Source organism: Artibeus jamaicensis, unplaced genomic scaffold (genome assembly GCF_021234435.1).
Source record: "Artibeus jamaicensis isolate MK-2021 breed Jamaican fruit bat unplaced genomic scaffold, CSHL_Jam_final contig_700, whole genome shotgun sequence".
NCBI classification, from domain to species: Eukaryota; Metazoa; Chordata; class Mammalia; order Chiroptera; family Phyllostomidae; genus Artibeus; species Artibeus jamaicensis.
In genome coordinates this window covers 15,909,644-15,931,194 of record NW_026521930.1, presented here as the reverse complement: position 1 = coordinate 15,931,194, position 21,551 = coordinate 15,909,644, and the positions used below count along the sequence as shown (strand labels likewise).

Here is a 21,551-nt window from a genome sequence, read left to right as displayed (position 1 = left end):
CTCAAGAAATTACATCATTTGCCACAGGAACTATGAATCCTGCCTTCTCTCTAAAGTGCTTTATGAAACTGACCATGTATGTTAGGTGTGAAGTCAATTTCCTCTCTTTGAAATGAGACCCAGAAGATGGAGGCATAGGTAGATAAGCTTTGCCTCCTTGCACAAGCAAAAGAAGGACAACAACAAATTTAGAAATAAAAAAGAACCAGAACTGCCAGAAAATAGAACTGTATGTAAGACTAATAACCAAGGATTTAAAGTAGAAACATTCATGCAAACTGGTAGGAGGGGCAGGGATGGGCAGCAGGAGTGGAAAGGACAAGGTGGCAAGGTGGCAGCTAGTAGACTAGGTGGTCCCACATTTGCATGCAGATAAACTGGGAGGAACAACCATGGAGCAAGACCAACTGTGAAACCCAGAGTTCCAGAGCAGGAAAATAAAGCCTCAAAACCTCTGACTATAAAATCCTATGGGGGTTGCAGCAGCAGGAGAAACTCCCAACCTCACAGGAGAGTTTGTTGGAGAGACTCACAGGGTCCTAAGAATGTACACAAACCCACCCACCCGGAATCAGCACCAGAAGGGTCCAATTGGCTTGTGGGTACTGAAGGAAGTGACTGAAATCCAGCAGAGAGCGGAGCTAGCGCCATTGTTCCCTCTCAGACCCCTCTCCCACATACTGCATCACAACCCAGCAACTGGGTTGCCCCACCCAGGTGAATACCTAAGTCTCCACCCCTTACCAGATAAGGTCACCCCTTTCCAGATAAGGTCATGTAACAGGTGCACCAAGACAAAGAATTATGGCCCAAATGAAAGAACATATCAAAGCTCCAAAAACAGAACTGGATGATCAGGATGTTCACTGAAGTGGTTGAGCATGATCACAAAATAGAGGAAGAAATGAAGGTTATATAAGATGAAACAACGCAAAATATACAGGGAATCAACAGTGACAGGAGGAAAACCACTACTCAAATCAACAATTTGGGGCTGAAGGAAGAAATAAATATTCAACTAGAATAGAATGAAGAAACAAGAATTCAAAAAAAAATGAGAAGAGGCTTAGGGACCTCTGGGACAACTTTAAACCTTCCGACATCGATCACAGGGGTGCCAGAAGGAGAAGACGAAGAACAAGAAATTGAAAACTTATTTGAAAAAATAATGAAGGAGAACTTCCCCACTCTGGCAGAGGAAATAGACTTCCACAAAATCCAGGAAGCTCAGAGAGTCTCAAACAAGTTGGACCCAAGGAAGCACACACCAAGGCACACAATTATATAACCCAAGATGAAAGATAAGGAGAGAATCTTAAAAGCAGCAAGAGAAAAGGAGACAGTTACCTACAAAGGAGTTCCCATAAGCCTGTCAGCTGATTTCTCAAAAGAGACCTTACAGGCAAGAAGGGGCTAGAAAGAAGTGTTCCAAGTCATGAAAGGCAAGGACCTGAATCCAAGACCACTCTATCCAGCAAAGTTATCATTTAGAGTAGGAGGGCAGATAAGGTACTTTCCAGATAAGGTCAAGTTAAAGGAGTTCATCATCACCAAGCCCTTATTATATAAAATGTTAAACAGATTCATCTAAGAAAAAGAAGATCAAAACTATGAGCAGTAAAATGACAACAAACTCAAAACTACCAACAACTGAACCTAAAAACAAAAACAAAAATAAAAACAAATTAAGCAAACTAGAATAGGAAGAGAATGACAGAAATGGAGATCACATGGAGGGTTATCAACAGGGAGGGGGAGGTGGGAGAATGGGGGAAAAGGTACAGGGAACAAGAAGCATAAATGGTAGGTACAAAATAGGGGAGGTTAAGAATAGTATAGAAAATGGAAAAGCCAAAGAACGTATATGTATGCCCCATGGACATGAACTAAGGGGAGGGGGGTGCTGATGGGTGGGGGACTGCAGGGAGGAGGGGAGAAAAAATGAGACAACTGCAATAGCATAATCAATAAAATACATTTTAAAAATAAATAAAATACAGATTTCCAGGAAAAAAGCAAAGAAATGAGACCTAGAAAGTAAAACCAACCAACCAACCTACCAACCAACTAGGAGTCATGCTACTTACATTTCTGCTCTCTGAGAGTTAGAACATCAACCCTGGCTCCCTCTCCAAACAGATATTACTGGAGACTATCAGAGCCCACCCCTTTTGGAAAACAAGGTAGCCACAGGGAATCAAGAGATATTAAGTATTTGAACTTCAAATAATTCCGCCTCCAGGAATTTAGCTAATGCAAGTAATCCTTTTTTTAAAAATTAATTTTATTTAGTTATTTTTCAAGTAGCATGTAATCCTAAATGAGGAACAGTTCTGTGCTCAGAGATGTTCAGAGCAGTGTCATTTAGAAAAATGGATAGCTGAGAACAACATAAACAATGAACAGTTGAGGATCACTCAAATAAGTTATAACAACTTACTCATTTACTAAAAATTATGTTAAAAGGCAAGAAAACAATTTTTGAAGCCATTTAAGAGCAAAAAAAAGGCTATAAAATGTTATAGGCATTCTGGCTATAATTTTGTAGAAGCACAAAAACAAAACCATAAACCAATACATGAGAAAGGAAGGCTGGGAAGAAATGTATTTTCTGTTCAATGCTGTTTTATCTTGGATATGGGGTTATAGGGTGGAAGTCTACTTTTTCCTAACATTTTATATTTTGTGAATCATCACTAATGACCTGTGTTATTAATTTATTCAAATGTTTGGAGGGAAGAAGTGTCTCACATAATATCAGGTGACCAATGAACATGAGTTTGAACTGCATGGGTCTACTTACATGGAGATGTTTTCAATAAATGCTGTAAATGTATTTTATTTCTCTTTATAATGATTTTCATAATAACATTTTCTCTAGCTTTTTTTATTGTAAGTTGTATAATGCATATAACATGGAAAATATGTATTAATTGACTGTTTATCTTAGGTAAGGCTTCTGGTCAAAAGTAGGTAGTTAAGTTTTTTGGGTAGTCAAAAGTTAAACTCAGATGTTTTACCTCAAGGGGGTTGGTGCTCCTAACCCCTGTGTTGTTCAAGGGTCAACTGTACAGAGAGGAACCGACAGGGAGTGGGTGCAGCCTCAGTCAATGGCAGCAGAATGTGTCTAGACATTTAATTATAAGAAAACAATTACTGAATAACTCGACATGGCATTAAGAGAGAGAGCCCAGAGGCACGTGAAAATTGATCTGCATTCGGTTTGGTTTCCGAAGGTGTGCAAAGAGGAGATGAACTTCCAAATGAGTTATTAAAAAAGGACATTAGTGTTCTGGTATGGAAGCAGGTCAAATTGGATTCCAATCCCCAGCAGAAAATCCTTAAAAGTTGAAAGTAGGTCAGATAGGGAGTTTAGTGCATTTGTAGTCAACACAAGGGGAAACTTCTGGACTCATCCTGAGCTAGTAGAGGAAAGGGAAGCTCGGAGTTAGAAAGTCCGAGATTTTTGAAAGACCAGGAAAGAGGACATTCTGAGGCTTTGCTGCTCTGGGAATTCAAATTCTAGGCCAGGGGTCTGCAATCGAAGGCCAGCTGCCTGGTTTTGTAAATGAAGCTGTATTGGAATACATGTGCACTTGCTCATTTACAGCTGCTTTAGCTGCCTTTAGGTTCTGCAATGGACTAGTTGAGTACCTGTGACAGAAACTGCATGAACTGCAATGCCAACAATGTTAACCATCTGGCCCTTTAAAGAAGATGTATGCTGAACTTTCATCTGGGCGTTGTATGCCTTGAAACCATAGGTCAGTCCTCTCTTCCTTATAACAAGCTGGTGATCCGTCACTCTATTTCCAGAGGAGTATGGTTTCTTGAGAAAGGGTATGTGTATACCCTGGTTTGGCAGAGCCACTTTCAGTATCCAACACTGTCTCCTTTTCCTGAGGACCCTGGCAACACTTGGAGGCGAGTGTTTCTCCAGGGTCAGCAGTCACAGACTACCTAGTTTTTCTGTATCTATCAATATTTATAAGACTTTCCCCTTGGAATTATATTGCTTTTTAACAGAAAAGTTTTACACCACTTTTCTTTCTAGGAAGCAGTATTATTTTCTGTAATTAGAAGGTTCCCCCCCCCCAAAAAAAAATAACACAATGACAACTGAGCTGTGTTGGTCAGCTCTACCTGAATTCTGGCGTCTGCAAAAGACTAAATCACTCCACCCTCCCAGGTGCCCTCTCATGCATCCCATTTAAGCCATCAGTAAATCCTGCTGGCTCCTTTTTTTAAAAAAAAACCTCACCTGAGGATATTTTTTGATTTTACAGAGAGAGGAAGTTGGAGGGAATGAGGGAGGGAGAGAGAGAAAGAGAGAGAAACATCAATGTGGGAAACATCAATCAGTTACCTCCTGTACATGCCCTGATGGGGGTTTGAACTTGCAATCTTTCAGTGCATGGGACAATGCTCCAACCAACTGACCCACCTGGCCAGTGCCTGTTGGTTCCTCTTTTGAAACAGATCCAGAATCTGCCCACTTCTCCCACCTACACCACTGCTACTCCTCCCCAAACTCTCCTCCCCAGAGCTCTCACTGTGGCCTTCTAGCCATCCCTGCTCTCCTCATTTTTCTGAAGTCCGCATGTAACCAGCACAGGAGTCAGAGTGGACCACTGCAAAAGTCAGGTCAGATCACATCAATCCTCCCTCTGCTCAAGCCTTCCTGTTCCCGTCCCAGGGAAAATGCCAAAGCTACTGCAGTCGTCCCCAGGAGGCCTTGAACGACACCACCTCTCTGTCCTTGTCCCCTCTCTTCTCTGCCCACCCCTCCTGCTTTGCTGCAGCCACATTGGCCCTTTGCTGCTCCTAAAATGCACCAGGTAAGCCCACCTCAAAAGCTTCGCTCTTGCCCTTTCCACAACTCAGAAATCTCTTCCCCAGAGACCCATGATTATCTCCCTTCCTGTCTCCTGAGGTGCGATTTTAAATTGTATCCTGCCCTTCCTGTCCCCTTTTCGTTCTCTGCTTAACATATGTCACCTGTTTTGCTAACCTTAAAAAGTTGTTGGTCTTCCCCACATCCACAGAATGCAAGCTCCATAAATACAGAGCTTTGTGACTATTTTGGTCACTGAGATATGTGAAATGATGCAGCATCAGTTATTACTCTAATCTTACAAAGGGGAAACTGAGGCACAGACAAAATGAAAGAGAAATGACTAGATCAGGCAGATTTTAGCTCAATAACTTAGAAAGATCCTTGAGCTAGGGTGGACTCAACTCCAGAGGTTGGGAGTCTTCTTACCTAGGACACAGGAGAGAAGCCTGAAAAATCAGAGAAGGAGCGTGGTTGGACTAGATCAGCTCCAGCATTCTTTCAGGCCCAGGCTCTGAGATGCTGTGCACTGATTGTCCACTCCCCTGGTCCACTGCCCTGCCCAAGGAATGGCAGGCAATTGAGTTGGTGTCTCAGGGGCAAGCTGCTCCATTCAGTTTGCATTGATAACTGTTATGTGTCTCTCTGCTCAACAAGAGTAGTATTCTTTTTTAAAAATTGATTTTAGACTTTTAGAGAGAGAAGATGGGGTGAGAGGAGGGGGAGAGAGAGAGGGATTGATTGATTGATTTATTGTTGTTCCCTTTATTTTGCATCAGTTGATTCTTGAATGTGCCCTGACTGGGGATTAAACCTGCAGTTTGGCATATTGAGATGATTCTCTAACCAACTAAACTACCTGGCCTGGGCAAGAGCACTATTCTTTTTGAGACTTAGCATCATGCCATCATGCCATCACAGGGAAGACTTCTAGTTTTGCAGATGAGAATACCAAGGCAAGGAAAGCTGAAGGGAACTCTGGTGGATCAGGCTTTATCTACACTCACTTTGTGCTGATTTTCAGACATCACTGATAGTATTAAACATCTTGTGATGCCATGGTGGTGTCCTTTTGAAGATGGGGAAACCAAGGCTAAGGGAGGTTACAAAAAACTCATCCATATTTTTGCAGCCAGTAAGCGCCTGTCTGGTTGCCTAGCTTTTCTGTAGAATCACAAGCATGGTGCTAAGGGGTGATTCTACAGAGGCAGACAAATGCAATCTTTGCAATCATTTGGCTCCTGCAGAAAATGAAGACTACAGCAAGGCACCAGCCTCTTGTCGCAGCCAGTATGAACTATCTGCCTCTCATTTTGGTCTCTAAACAGAAATCTCTGCGGAGTTCTTTTCCCTCCCACAATGCCAACTCAAGTGGGGAGATGATCTTATAGACTCAGCAAATTCCCCCTAAAACCATGTGGCATCGACATGCCACTCTTCTTTCCAAAGACTTCCTTAAGCAAAGCTGGGACTCTTCATTTCACAGACTTGGAACAAAAAGCTGAGCTGACAGAAACACAGGCACTGGCCAGATGAGCATGGATCCAGCGTCCCCTGTACCAGTGGCTTACGCTCAATGCTTGTGGTCCCTGGCCCAGTGGCTCCCACAGAACATGGCTTGCTGAGCGCTGTGTTCATGTGACACATTGTGAATGGGGAGGAGGTCAGGGGAGGGCAATGTGTGGGTGGAGAAGGGGCACAGAATGTGCTTCCCAAACCGGAACTCAGGTGTTAGGATGTGGTGGCCTGCTGGAGTCTCTTTTTCCTTTTGCTTCCTTCTCTGCCTGAGAGCTCCTGCCTGGACATGGCTGGAAGTCAGATTTTCCCCATTCCACCCAAACATAAGACCCTCTTAGCAAAACAACAGTGGTAAGCAGGAGTCTCAAGTTTAAAACTTTCAGAGCTGGGTAAAAACTTTGGAGATCTCGTGCAACCTCCCCATGCAATAGAGTGAAATATCAAGGCTCAGAGAGGAAAAGCAAAGTGTCTGATGCCTGATTGGAGGCTTTTGGCAAGAAACAGGGTTCCATTTCCTTTTTTTCCTTTTTTGAAGGGGCTTTGTTTTTTGAGGGTCTACTATGAGCCATGAAAACCAAAATCTCATAACAAATTCTGCAAGGTGGGTTCTATTATCATACCCATTCTCCACATGGTGCACAATACATTTTTGTCAACTTGTTAGTACAAGAGTTGATTAGTGCAGTCTCTTCAGAGGACAATCTGGCATGTTCTATCACTTCTGAGGCTAAGTGGTTATAATAATGCTGTGTGGTGGCAAAGATAAACACATGGATGAAACAGAAGAGAGATTAGAAAAACAGACCTACATTTATATGGGCACTTGATTGCTCACAAAGTGGCAGTGATATTGAGTCAACTGGATTATCTACCTGGAGAGAAAAATTAGTCATGATCCTACCTAATCCAATACATAAAAATCAAACCACAGGTGGGTTATAGAGATAAATCTGAAGGCAAAACATGAAAGCTTCTAGGAGATAATAGAGGGGGCAATGTGAATGACCTTGGGTTTCTGAAATAGGACACAAAAAGCATTAACCATAAAAAATAAAACAATTACCTATATAAAAATTAAAAATTCCCATATTCTAAAGTCACCATTGAAAACAAAACTCACATATAAAGTAGAAGATAATTGCAAAACATATAACTGGTAAAGGGTTCATTATCCAGCATGATAAAACTCCCACAAAGCAATAAAAAAAATAGACAACTCAAAAGAAAGATGGATAAGAGATGGAAACAGGCACTTTATAAAATAGGAAAACCAGACGACCAATAAACATATAGAAAAGATGATCAAAAGCAGTAAGTAGAGAAATTCTAAACACTACCACATACCCCCCAAATAGCTAAAATGATAAAATACAATAAGAAGTCAAGGTGCTGGAGCTGGAGAGGACGCAGAGCACATGGAACTCTTGTACACACTGCTGGTGGACTCTAAATCGGGCAGCTACTTTGTTCTAGAATGTTCATGGCAGCACTATAGGGACAGCCTATATTCCTTCGGGTTCAGTTCCAGACCACCACCAAAGAGCAAATATTGAAATTGAGTCACATGAATTTTGGGGTTTCTGAGTGCATATAAAAGTTATGTTTATACTATACTATAGTTTATTAAGTGCATGATATTATTAAGTCTAAAAAAAACCAGTGTACATATCTTAATTAACAAGTACTTCATTGCTAAAAATGCTAACCATCATCCGAGCCTTCAGTGAGTCATAATCTTTTTGCAGGTGGAGGGTCTTGCTTGATATTAATGGCTGCTGACTGGTCAGTACTGTGACTGCTGAAGCCTTGGGTGCTGTGGCAATTGTGTAAAATAAGACAATGATGAAGTCTGCTGCATCAATTGACTCTTCCTTTCACAATTTCTTTGTAGCATATGATGCTGTTTGATAGCATTTTACCCACAGCAGAACTGTCAAAATTAGAGTCAATCCTGTTGCTGCTTCATTAATTAAGCTTATGTCATATTGTCATATTCCAAATCCTTTGCTGTTTCACCTTGCACGTTTATGTTATGGGGATAGTTTCCTTCCTTAAACCTCAGGCACCAACCCCTGTAGGTTTCAAACTTTTTTCTGCAGCCTCCTCGCCTCTCTCAGCTTCACAGAATAGAAGAGAGTCAGGGCCTTGCTCTGGATTAGGCTTTGGTTTTAATGGAATGTTGTGGCTGGTTTGATCCTCTATCCAGATCACTAAGACTCTCCATCTCAGCAATAACATTTGCTTCCTTATCATTTGTGTGTTCACTGGAGTAGCACCTTTAATTTCCTCCAAGACTTTTCCTTTGCATTCACAACTTGGCTATTTGGCTCAGGAGGCCTAGCTGTCAACCTGTCTCAGCTTTCAACATGCCTTCCTCTCTAAGCTTAATCATTTCTAGCTTTAGACTTAAAAGTGAGAGTTGTGTGACTCTTCTTTCACTTGAACACTCTGAGGCCATTGTAGGGTTGTTAAGTGGCCTAATTTCAATACTGTTGTGTCTCAGAGAATAGAGAGGCCGGGGGGAGGAGGGGGATGGTCGGTGGAGCAATCAGAAGACGCAACATTTATCAATTAAGTTTGCTGTCTAGATGGGTGCAGTTTGTAGCACCCCAAAACAACAGCAGAAGTAACATCAAAGATCTCTAATCACAGAGCACCATAACAGATATATCAATAATGAAAGAGTTTGAAATATTGCAAGAATTATAAAAATGTGGCATAGAGGCATGAAGTGAGCAAATGCTGTTGACGGTAGACTTGCTCAATGCAGGGTTGCCACAAACATTCAATTTAAGAAAAAAGCAATGTTTGCGAATTGTAACATAGTGAAGTACAATAAAATGAGGTATGCCTGTATTTATAATAGCCTTGCTATAGATTGAACTGTTTCCTCCAAATTTGTATGCTGAGGCCCTAACCACCAACGCAATGGCTCTTGGAGATGAGGCGTTTGGAAGGTAATTAGGTTTCAATGAGGCCAAAAGGGTGGAGCCCTCATGACAGGATTAGTGCCCTTATGAGAAGTGGAAGGGACTCCAGAGTGCTCTCTCTGCCATATGAAGACACAGCAAGAAGGCAGCCAGCCATGTGCAAGCCAGGAAGAGAGAGCCCTTACCAGACCTCAACTGTGCTGGCATCCTGATCTCACACTTCCAGCCATCAGGACAGTGAGAAACAAATTTCTGTTATTTAAGCCACCCAGTCTGTGGTATTTTATCATGGCAGCATGAGCAGACTAAGGCAAACTGCAAACAACCCAATGTCCATCCGCAGTGAGGTCCATAAATAAATTATAGCCTATTTATGTTATGAATTACTAGGCAACAATGAAAATGAATTGACCAAGCTACAGGGAACAACATGGATGTTGTAAACTATAGAAATGTTACGGTCTGCAAAGGAGGTAGACACAAAAAATACAGTGGAAAAACAAGTGAATTGAACAGGCAATGAAGAATGCATTCTTAGGTAGTATACTTGTCGCTAACTGTAAGTAAGAGCAAGCAAGGATCTCTGTGAGAGATGACAGGTGATGTGGAGATGGGGTAATAATTAAGAAGGGCACATGGGGCCTGCTACTTTTGGCTCTCCTTCTTGACCTTGTTGGCTATTACATGACTGTTAGCTTTGCAAAAAACCACCAAGCTGTGCTTTTTTGTTTTGTGTTTATTTCTGTATATGTGTTATATCTTATAAGAAAATGGTTTATAGAAAGTATTTGGAAAAATATTCATATACCTTCTGATGTAGCAATTCCTCTTCTAGGAATAAATGCTATGGAAATATTTGGACATGTGTGAAATGACTATATACATGGTCCATTCATGCTTCCTTTGTGATGGTAAAACATTGGAGACAACCCAGAAACCCATCAAGAGGGGACTGGTTGGATAAATAAGTGTCCTACACAATAGAATACTCTGCAGCCATGAAAAGGGATAAGATACGATCTCTGTGACATATTTATAATAAAAAACAAAGCACCAAACCGTGACCATTTTTAAAATACAGAGCTACTTGTAGGGAGCAGAAGGGTCCAGGGGGTGGGAATAAGAAAGGAAAATTTCTTTTTTCTGTAAACACAGTTTTTCCGATTGTTTTACCATGTACTACACCACTTATTTGGGAAATAATTATCATTAAAAAGCAGAATAAGCATGTACATACAGACTAGGCATGGATGGGAAGGAGGAGGGATTCCAACCTCTGGCACTTAGAGGTCCCCAGTGAAACTTGTGTGCAAAGAATTGGGCACTTCAGACTTGGGCACTTCCTAATTCAAGTCTAGCTTTTGGCTCTTCCTATCTCTGTGATATTAGCCAAACAACTTAAAACGCTCTGATTCTGTGTCCTCATCTACAAAAGAGGACTTTCCCTCCCGGGTTGTTGAGAGCACTGAATGAGATAATCCTCACAGAGTCCAGCAGTCAGCCAGTAGAAAGCATTTGACCACATTCCCTCTTGTTATCCAATCTAACAACCACTAATATGATGTTGCCACTTTATAGATGAGAAGACTGAGGTCCAGATGTCCCAATCTTAGGGCACTCCAGGAGCCAGCAATATATCTGCTTCCTAACACTGGCTTTACCTTGACCCTCTAGGAGTGTCTAAGAGACAGACCCCAACCCAGGCCCACAGCAGGCCCACAGAGGTGGATCTGATCAATTCCTGCAAATGAGTTGTTGGTGGGTGGCTGCTGGAAGGAAGTACTTCAGGCTTCCTCCACCTACCATTGGTTTTATTCAACCAATGGTAGGTGGAGGAACATTTTAAACCTTGCTTTCTCATCTGCTGTGGCAGCTGCTCCTCTAAAATTCCCCTGTTATAGTAAAAGGATAAGACAATATTATTTCCATTGATGCATAAACTGAGCCTACTAGGCAAGGCAGTTATCTTTTCTGAGTCTCCATTTCCCACCTTGAAATCTGATCAGTCTTTTCTCCAGGGTTGCTGTGAACAATGGATGAGCAAATATACAAAAGCTCCTGAAACAGCCCTAGCACCCACTGAATGCTCAGCAAATAGGAGCTCCCATTTTTTATGGGCCACTGTCATTAGGGCAGGCAGAGCTTGAGTTGAAACTCCATCCAAGGTCTTTGGAATGTTGCCTCTTATCCTACAGCTTATCAGTTACCCTGACAGCCCAGCTCTGGATCCCACCTGGACCCTGTCCCCAGGTCAGGATGTCCATGGTCTTTTGTGTGTGGTTCTTCTGTGAGCCCTGCTCTCAGCTTGTGGGAAGACCGTGCCCTTGGGCTGGGGCATGGTGCCAGGCATACACATCTGCATGCAGGCAGTAGTTTTCACAAATGCTCTATGATGTGCTCATTTCCAACCTGTCCCCAGAACTCAGCTTGAAAAACCAGCAGAGAGCTATTTACAGCTCTGGGCAAGAAGAGGGGAGGCAGGTCCTGTCTCTACAAGTCCAGCCTAGCTGGTGGCTTGCTCTTTTGGCTACTGTAAGAGGCTGTTTAATCAACTTTGCCCCAAAGGAGCTTAGGGGTCCTAAAAGTTTTTGCTCAAAGGTCAGTGATCCATTCCAGGGATTGCCTGGTTCCCTCATGAAACCCATTCAAAGGCAAGTGCAAGAAGGTGTCCCTGGGTTCCCACCAATAGTTGCCAATGAATTATAAACATTTAGAAGGAAGAAGGGATACAAGAGGCCTGCCAAAACTAGGGGCAGCTCTAGCCTCTCTGACATTGCTCTAGGTCATGGTTGGCACAGTAGGGTGGTGATAGTGGGAAAATATCTGGCCCCCCGCCTGTTTTTTGTAAATAAAATTTTATTAGAACACATATGTGCTCATTCATTCACATGGTCCATGGCTGCCATCATGGTACATACAGCAGAATAGCTGCAATAATTTGCCTAGCCCTAATTTAGGTGAAGCTCTTATCATCTCAGTTTTTAACAGGCTACTTTGTCTGAGCCTCCTATACTCAGTCCATTCTTCATCCAGCTTCTGGAAAGATCTTTCTCAAGTGCTAATCACATCAGGTCACCTCTTTGCTTAAAATCCTCCCATGATTCCTGATTGGTCTCTGGGTCAAATCCAAAAGAATTACCATGGGTCAACTGGCTGTTTATAATCTAGCCCTCCTGCAGCTTCCTTTCTCCTCATTCGCCCACCCTCTGCTCCAGCTAATACCTCACCCATGCTCTGAACATTGGTTTTATAGAAAAACATGAGTCTCAATGAAAAGGTATGCATTGTCTACATACAGTGCAAATGTCCATGTTACCTGATTCTAGCTCTGTCCATTATCCTTAAGCTATTTTTCCAAGTCTTTGTAATGTGTAGCACACTGATGGACAAGCAAGTTCTGTCTTGTCCAACCACTGTTTGCCTCCATTTGCCACTCAGTTCAACATTCTTTTACTCTATAGATAATTACGCTTTATTTGAATTTTCCTTTAAGTCATTGATGACATCTGCCCAGTTCTCTCACTGAATGAGCTTCATAAAATCATTAACAATTATTCATTTTTGTAATTGTATGGGAGTCATGATTTTATCCTTTCTTTTCCTGAAGATTTTCCTTTAACAGTTTTCCAGGAAGTCTCTGAGCCTCTCTGTTCATGTTCTCTCTGTTGATATCTTCCCTGTCTTTTCTTTTTCTTCTCAAAGTTCTTCCCCAGCATCCCCATGGACAGAGCATGTAACCTGTTTCTTCTCTCAGCTGGTACCTCTATCCCCTCCCCTCCCCCGAGGGACTCATCTCACTGAAAGGCAGTTGTTTATGGGCCTGCCCCCTGTTCCCCACAGCTAGCCTAGAAAATCCCCTGGTGTAATAGCTGGGTCTCTCTCTCACTCACACACACACACACACATACACATACACACACACACACCCCAACCTCTAGTATTATACAGGACACAGAAATTGTGCAATAAATGGACTTAGCCATTAAAGAATGAATGAATGTCAGATGCTTCCACTGCTCACCTAGACAGAAGCCACTAAGAATGAGACCTTGTGTTCCTTGTTCACACCACTGACATGATGCCAGCATCCAGTGTCTACTAAGTATCCAATAAACAGTTGTGGAAAAACCGAAGAACAATAAGCATACCACTTCAGTTCTTGTTCTTGGCCAACTTTTAGGCCATCTCCCTTTCCTCCACTTAAAAAAAAGCCTCATCTGAGGATATGTTTATTGATTTTAGAGAGAGGAAGGAGGGGGGAGAGATGGAGACAAAGAGAAACATCAATCAGTTGCCTCCTGTATGTGCCCCAACTGGGGATCTGGGGATCGAACCCCCAACCTTGGTATGTGCCCTGACTGGAGATTGAAACATGCAACCTTTTGGTGTATAGAACGATGATCCATCCAACTAACCCACCTGGTCAGGGCTTTCCTCCACCTTTGAAGAGCAAACACGGAAGCTTCAGAATGCTACCCTCCCACTCCATATTTTCATGTATCACCACTGGTGATTTCAGCCCCACAGAATACTGCTCGCAACTGCAGAATGGATGGCAGTCTCCAATCTGCTTCATGGTCCTCGTACAACCTTGAGCAAGGCACTGCTCCCATAGGTCGAATAAGGTCAGTTCAGACATCCCAAGGGATAAAATATATCACGCAAAGATATGAATGACCAGTAATGTCCTAATGATGTTACAGCCCAGACACCATTCACATTGTCACAGATACTGTCAATCTAACTCTTCCAAGTTATGCAGGGTTAGCTCTCAGTAGTGAGGGTATAGAGATGTCCTAGGAGAGGTTCCTCAAACTTGAACATGCACACAAATCCCACCCCCAGTATATTACTAAAATGTAGGTTTACATTCGCAGGCCTGGGGGTGGGGTGGGCAAGAGTCCACATTTTTAACCAGCTCCAGGGATGTGATACTGCTGGTCACTGGACCACACTTCCAGTAGCAACATGCTAGGACACCTTTGAAAAATTCTCAGTGTGGCCAAGGGACAGATTTCCAGTATGCTGCCAACAGTTCAAGGCCATAAATATTAACATTGGCAAGTTAAAGCTATGGGACATCCAAGAATGAACACCTGAGGTTGGCGAGGTGGCAGGAGTATGGTGCAGGTTCTCATAGGACATAGAAACTGGGTGGGAGCATTGTGCCAGGCCGGTGATACTACCAAAGCACAAATTCTGATGGCAAGGACAGTCAATCTGTGTTTTAACACACCCTCTAGGTGATTCTGATGCTAAAGCTTGAGAACCATTGTGCTAGGCAGAGAGAGGGGGAAGACTAGTCCAGCTGGAAGATTAGTGTTTTGTTTTCCCATAGTAGAGTTTTAGGCACATGTCCAGACCCTGTGAATGACATTCATTTATTCACCCATCCATTTCACACCCTCACCCCTCAGTTTACCCAGCCAACAAAGGGGTTGTGCTCATCCTACAATTCATCTTCCACCCATCCAACATTCAACAAACATGTCCTGGATGCCCACTGTGTGCTCTCTGAGACATGAGACATATGACTGAAATTGTGGGTATGCACAGCTGTCTTAGCCTCTAAACCAGTAATTCTCAACTAGGAGCAATTTTGCTCTCCAGGAGAATTTGGCAATGTCTGGAGACATTTCTGGCAATGTCTGAAAGGAAGTGTACTACTGGCATCTGGTGGGTAGAGGTCAGGGATGCTGCTAAATATCCTGTAGTGCACAGGAGAGTCCCCACAGCAATGTCAATAGTGTCGAGGTTGAGAAACTTTGCTCTAGACCGTGAGCCCACAGGAGCTGAGCAAATATCTAAATACGAGAGGAAATGGCAACACAAAAATACCTTTAAATATATATAAAACTCTTACGGCTCAATAAAATGACCAACAACCCAATTCAAAAAGGGGCAAAGGTTTTGAAAGGACACTTGTCCAGAGAAGACATACAAATGGCCAACAACCACATGAAAACATGCTCACCATCATTAGTCATCGTGCAGAAATGCAAATTCAAACTACAATGAGGTACCATTTCCCAACTGCTGGAATGGAAAGAAGAGTAGTAATAACAATAACACAGAAGTGGTAGCAAAGATGTAAAAAGATCGGGATGTTCACACATTGCTGGTGGGAATGTAAAATGGTATAGTTTGGCATTTTCTCAAAAAATTAAACCAAGAATTACCATCCATATGGCCCAACAGTTCCACTGCTTGGCATTTACCTGAAAAAGCTGAAAGCAGGTCTTCAACCCAGAATTTGTACATGCATGTTCATAGCAGTCTTAGTCTCTATAGCTAAAAACTGGAAACAACTCAAATGTCTATCAGCTGACGAATAGATAAACAAACTGGTCTATCCATACAAAAGAATATTATTTAAAAAATATTTTTTTATTTATTTTAAGAGAGAGGGGAAGAGGAGAGGGGGAGAGAAGTATCAATGTGTGGTTGTCTCTCATGTGTCCCCCACTGGGAACTGGCCTGCAACCCAGGCATGTGCCCTGACTGGGAATCGAACCATGATCCTTTGCTTCACAGGCCCGTGCTCAATCCACTGAGCTACACCAGCCAGGGCAGAATATTATTTAGCTATAAAAAGGAACAAAGTGCTGACACATGTTACAACATGGAGAAGCCAGACATAATAGGCCATATATACATGACTCCTTTCATGCGAAATACTCAGAATAGGCAAATCTGTCTAGTCGGAAATTATTAAAAGGGTTAATTTTATGTTATGTGTATTTTATCATCATAAAAAGTACACTTATGCATGTATTAAATGCTCACTGAGTCTCTACTGTGTACCAGGAGCTGTGTTATGCACATGGGACCCAGGAGTAAACGAGACCAGTCTGATCTCTACCCTCCAGGAATTACAGAAAGGAAGCAAAATGAGCTCACAGTCCTGGACCCAAAAAAGCCTTGGGTGTGGGTGACAGGAGTCCAGAGGCGGGAAATGGGTTTTCAGGCTGTGGGTGGGGAGGATCAGGCAGATGGGCTATAAAAGAGAATGGGGGATGGCTCTTGGAGGAAAATTTGCCCTTGGAGAATTGATCTTGTTATTGAAGGAATGTGTGGTTAGAGGCTGCCTCAGGCCATCCTATCCCCCGTGATGGTAAGACAATTGAATGCATGTCATGTCTAGAAAAGCAAGGACAGCTGTACACAAGGGAGGAGGGAAAAGAGCAGTTACCCTCAGAACCTTGTCCCCTGGACTTTCTGCTGGGCAACAGTGTGGAGTGGGGGTTGCTGATTCAGCCAGCTGTCACTCAGGAGGATTTTGCCCTCAGCCTCCAGCCTCCTGGTTAGGGGGAAGGCAAGCAGAGAGAAGGGGAGAGCCCTGATTCATTACCTAAGCGGGACTGTGTACCGGATGTTTGAACTAGTTTCAGTTAATCTTCATAATAACCCGATGAGATAGGCTCTACCACTGCCCCTCCTTCTCCTCCTTTTTAAAAACAAAATTTGCTAGTATTCTCTTCATAAAGATAGGGAAATGACACACCGAGAGGTAAAGTGGCCATGGCCTGACGCCCCCATGCTGGTAGAAGCACAGTTCTGTTCCAGTCAGTCTGACCCCAAGATCCACTGAATGCTGGTAGAATTCCCTGAAGCTCTGCTAATGGAGATGGGGCCTCAGAGTCCTGTCTCCTGGCCCTAGACTTGCAGGCAGCTCACAGGCCTGAGTTTCAGCCACTGGCAACTCCAGCATGACCACATCCCTGGAGAGAAGGACTGGTGTATGTAGGTCTTCAGACCATATCCATCACCAGACACTGGGGGTAGAGGCAGCTGAGAGAGGCACAGCCTGGGGTTCAGGACTTGAGCTGGAGTTCCACTGTTGTACTTCTTGGCTGAGTGACTCCAAGCAAATCTCCACCTCCGTGGGCTCTACTTTGCTCATTTTTAGTGAATGCGAAGCTGGCTAGAGTATACTCTTTCTTCTTCCTCCATTAAAATTTCCTTATTTGTATAGGTCATTTTCATCCTCCTCACTTCCCTAACTACCTATTTTTATATTATTTACATGTATTATTTTTCCAAAAATGGGATTACACTTTATATATTGATCCTGTGACTTTATCATTTTCATGAGATAATAAAGTTTCGGGGAACTTTCCAGGTCAGGAATGTAGACCTACCTCATTCTTCTAAAAAGACACTCACTTCCCCATGTGACTGCACCGTAATATAGCTCCTTCCCTTGCTGGTATTTAAAAAAACCTGCAGTCTTGTGTTTCTCTCTCTGTGTGCACGCGTGAGCATTCCTACAGATTTCTCAAAGTGAGATGGCTGGACCAAAGGGCATGGATTTTAAATTTTGAAAGAGACTGTCAAATGATCTTCTGAAGAAGTAGATTATTCCAGAAGTAGGTTACTTGTAAAACCGTTTTAAAGTGAGCATGCCTGTTCCTTTGATCCCTAGCAGTATAGGAAGTGACACCCTTAGGAAGTCATTTAACCTCTGTGAGCTTTAGTTTGCTTATCTGTGAAGTGGGAAACCTAGAGTAATACACCTGAAAGTAAATTGGCATAGCAGAGTCCTGTTTAAAATTGTGATTAGCATTGGGGGGCTCAGGGCTGAGCACCACCTGCTTGCCCTGCTTCCAGGCAGGAAACAGAATGAGGGAGCCCGAGCAAGGAGGATGCTGTCTGATATCGTGTCAACTCTGTGCAAGGCACATATATTAGACCAGTGGTCCTCAGTGGGCATGGGGGAAATGAGTTTGCCTCCCAGGGCAATGTCATCAGGCAATGCTCGGAGACAGTTCCATTGCCAAAACTAGAGAGGGTTGCAACTGGCATTTAATGGGTAGAGGGCAGGAATGATGCTGAGAATCCTACAGTGCACAGGATGGCTCCACAGTGCGACGGCTCCAGTCGCACATGTCTACAGTGCCAATGATGAGAAACTATGCTCTTGACCTGTCTCTAATCTGATGCCTGCCTTACTAACAACAAACCTCATTCAAGTACACTACAGCTCAGAAAGGTGAATGACTTGCCCAAGGCCCCACAGCCAGCAGTACCCAGGAGTTGACTTTTGGCCTCATCTGACTTAAAAATCTGTACTCTGTTCCATATACTGCACTCTCTCTGGGCAAATATCATTCTTATCTCCAAGTGCCAGCTGACTTTTCACTGGCTTGGACCCTAGCAGATTATCTATAGGGCAGGTTTAAGTTTTATCTAAAAGCCCAACCTCCCTACCATTTTAGACTTTGGGCTTATAGTCATAATCATTGTTTCCATTTACTGCATGCTATATACACTTTATGAAGATTAACTCATTTTACTCTAATAAGGACCCTGAGGGAATCGGGTCACAGAGAGCTTGCTAGTTTCCCCAATATCACATAGCAAACAGTAGGTTTGGGCTCTAGACCCAGATAAGAGGGGTCAGAGACCAAGCTCTCAACCCCTGTGCACCATGGTCCCTTCATGCTGTAAACATTCACCTTGGCACCATGACTGGCTGCTGTTCTACACTGGAGTATGACAGGCCAGAGTCCCAGCTCGTGTCCTCCATCCAAGGCCTCGGGAAAAGAAGCTGTGCTCTGAGCAGGGATGGGAGATTGCTGCAGGGAACTCAGAGCCAAAGAGGATGTCCAGGGACTGAAAGGGAAGAGGCCCTGGATGAAGGGGACATAACTTCCTCGGACCCCGTCCATAGTTCCGGGAGCAAACCTAGCTATGCAACTGAGGGTCCAGCAGGAGTCTGGGCTCCAGCATATTGCAACCAATCTTATATGCTGTCCTGAGTCTATTTGGGTCTCGGCATGCCTAAATTTGGCAGTGGGCTCAATAGAAATAGCACACAGGGTGAATAGTGAAGTGAAAACTCACAGGAATGGATTCTACAAGGTGGCCTATTGGGGATGGCGCTGAGCTCCGGCTCTGCCCCTTCCTAGCTGTGTGACATTGGCAGCGCCTCAGCACCTCCTCTGACAAGTGTGGACGGCAGCACCCAGTGGTCCGGGTTGTAAATGTGAAGACTGGAGGTAGTTAGTGTCCAGGACCCTGGAACCCCACAAACCCTGGAGAGGCCATGAGCAGCTTTGTCACCCACTGGCTGGGTGACCTTGAGTAAGTCTCCTCCCTTCTTTGTGCGTCTGTTTGCTTAACTGTCAAAGGAAGGGGCAGAGATTCTTGATCCAGAAGCCCTTCGAGGTCTTAGGGCTCCAGAACTGGGCCATTTCTCTCTCCCCAGGGCTAACCTCTTTGGACACCCAGGACACACATTTCTTCATACTCACGGTTGCAGGGGAAGCTCCAAAGAGCAAGGAAGAGCTCCTTGCCTTTCTCTTCCCAGTCCCCACAATCTGACCCACTGGAGAAGAGCCGTTCCCAGTATCCTGTCCCTTAGACCAGCTTCTTCAAGGCAGCGAAGCCAATACCATCTCCAGCCCAGTGGATGGTTCCCGCAGCCTCCATCTCCTTTGATGAAGCACCCAGGGAATTCCACTGGGCAATGCCCAAGGAGCTGGGGTGGGAAGGGGCAGCCCCAGGGAGCAAACAGGGGGCTCTTCTCTCTGCATGGACACCCCCTTCTCCAGGAGAGGAGTTAGACTGCCTCTGGGGAGGATATTCTGAACATGGTCTTTGGGGTGTGTGGGGGTGAGTAGGTGTTGGGGCGGGGGGGGGGTTGGAGTCCCTGCTAGTTCTGCTGTCTTAGAGGTCATCTCTGCTGTCAGAGTTTGGAGGCTCCTAGAAGAGTCTCTACGCTCAGGACCCCAGTTTTAAGGGCTTAGTCATTAGGCCTTCTTATTAATCCTCTGCTTCTAGTCTTATCTCTGGCTAGAGTGAGGAAAGGTGGATGGAATTAAGTGGAGCAGTGAGGTGTGGCAGTACAGATGGGGACGCACGGGGTTAGGTGAGGTGGGCAGGGGTGGGTATGGGGTGTTAATGGGATGGGGTGTGTGTAAAAGGGTTAGATAGGGGTGGAGTGACATGGGGTGACTTGGTCTGGATCCAGACCCTTGCCTTGTTTCTGAGTGTAAAAACCCCTTGTTGCACGTCTTGACTGAAGGAAGAGGGAAACCCCCCAAGCACCTTATGTGTTGGTGTCAGAGGCAACCATGTCCTTCTCACGAGTGGGGAGGGGGTGTTGGAAGGTCAGGGCAGGAAATCGCCTCTAAAGGCAATTACCAGAGCCTGGTTTCTGAGGGGGAGATGCAGAGACATCCATATTTGGGTTTGAGGGTGACATGCAGAGTCTCTGCCCTGGGAGGTCCTTGTCTTAAAAAGAGGCTTATTTCACAGGCTATCTGGGAGCCTCCATTTTCCATAGAACACACTGTTACCTATGTGCTGAGAAGACCCCATTTTTCAGAAGGGTGGGGGGAAAGAAATCCAAACTTAGTTTTTAGGCAGGGGGAAGTGACACGAGTCTCCAAAGAGATGAGAGGGTCCTAGATACCTGGGGACACTGGACCCCACTTTGGGCACATTTCATTCCAAGGGGTAAATCAGGGAGACCTCATCTCTAGAGCCCAGGGACAAGAGGAGGAGCCCATTTCTGAAGAAAAAAGGACACCACTTGCTCTCTGGAAGGTGAGAGACCTCTTTTGGGGGGGAGAGGATCACCGTCTCATGGCCGTGCTTCAGAGAGATGCCGGGTTTCTGCTCCCTGGGGGCAGGGCCAAAGGACTCCATCTGGACTCCATCTCGGTTCCCTCGCAGAAGGGCCCGCCCCGCACAACCCAGCGCCTCGCCCTTACCTCCAGGCCCCAGCTCTGTTGTGCGGACTCCGATCTGCAGGGCTCGATTTGCGGGATCTGCGCCCTGCTTTCAGGCTGCGCTGGGTCTCTGCCCCGCTTCCCCCAGCGACTCGCGGGCCTCCCTGGTTCCGCCGGGTAGCGCGGGCCAATCAGCGCTACTTGCCCCAGCCCTCACTTGCACCTAGCCAATGACTGTGCCCGCCATGGACCACCGCCCCCGGGGGGAGGGGGGAAGGTGGGGCAGGGGTAGAGTCCGCTCATCTCATCGGGGGCGCAGGAGTCGGGGGCCTTGAGGAGGGACCGCGAGGGCCGGGAAAAAGGGTTGGAGTGGTGGAAGAAGCGGCCGAGGAGCCTATCTGAAGGCGCGGGCTGTGGGAACCCGTATTTAAAAGGGGGGCGGCTCTATTGATTGATTTAACCTCGACCTTAATTACCTCTTGTCCCTTTTTCTGGACCCTTGGGACTGCAGGTGAGTGTAGATAACCCAACTGCACTTGGCAGCCCAGAACCCAAGCTCTGGAACCCTAAAGTCAGAATCAGAAAAGGTCT

General features: G+C 44.6%; 1 protein-coding gene across 3 annotated transcripts in view; it reads right to left on the bottom strand.

Annotated features, from left to right (window-relative positions):
• ABAT (4-aminobutyrate aminotransferase) overlaps positions 1-21,145 on the bottom strand; it is a 92,326-nt gene extending 71,181 nt beyond the window's left edge. For 2 of the 3 annotated variants that reach the window (XM_053671511.1, XM_053671510.1), the window contains exon 1: positions 21,003-21,143. The gene's annotated coding sequence lies outside the window, so the exon portion shown is untranslated. Of the gene's footprint in view, positions 1-21,002 lie in introns of all 3 variants that reach the window. The other variant, XM_053671512.1, reaches the window with a different exon arrangement.
• Between the last annotated feature and the right edge of the window lie 406 nt (positions 21,146-21,551).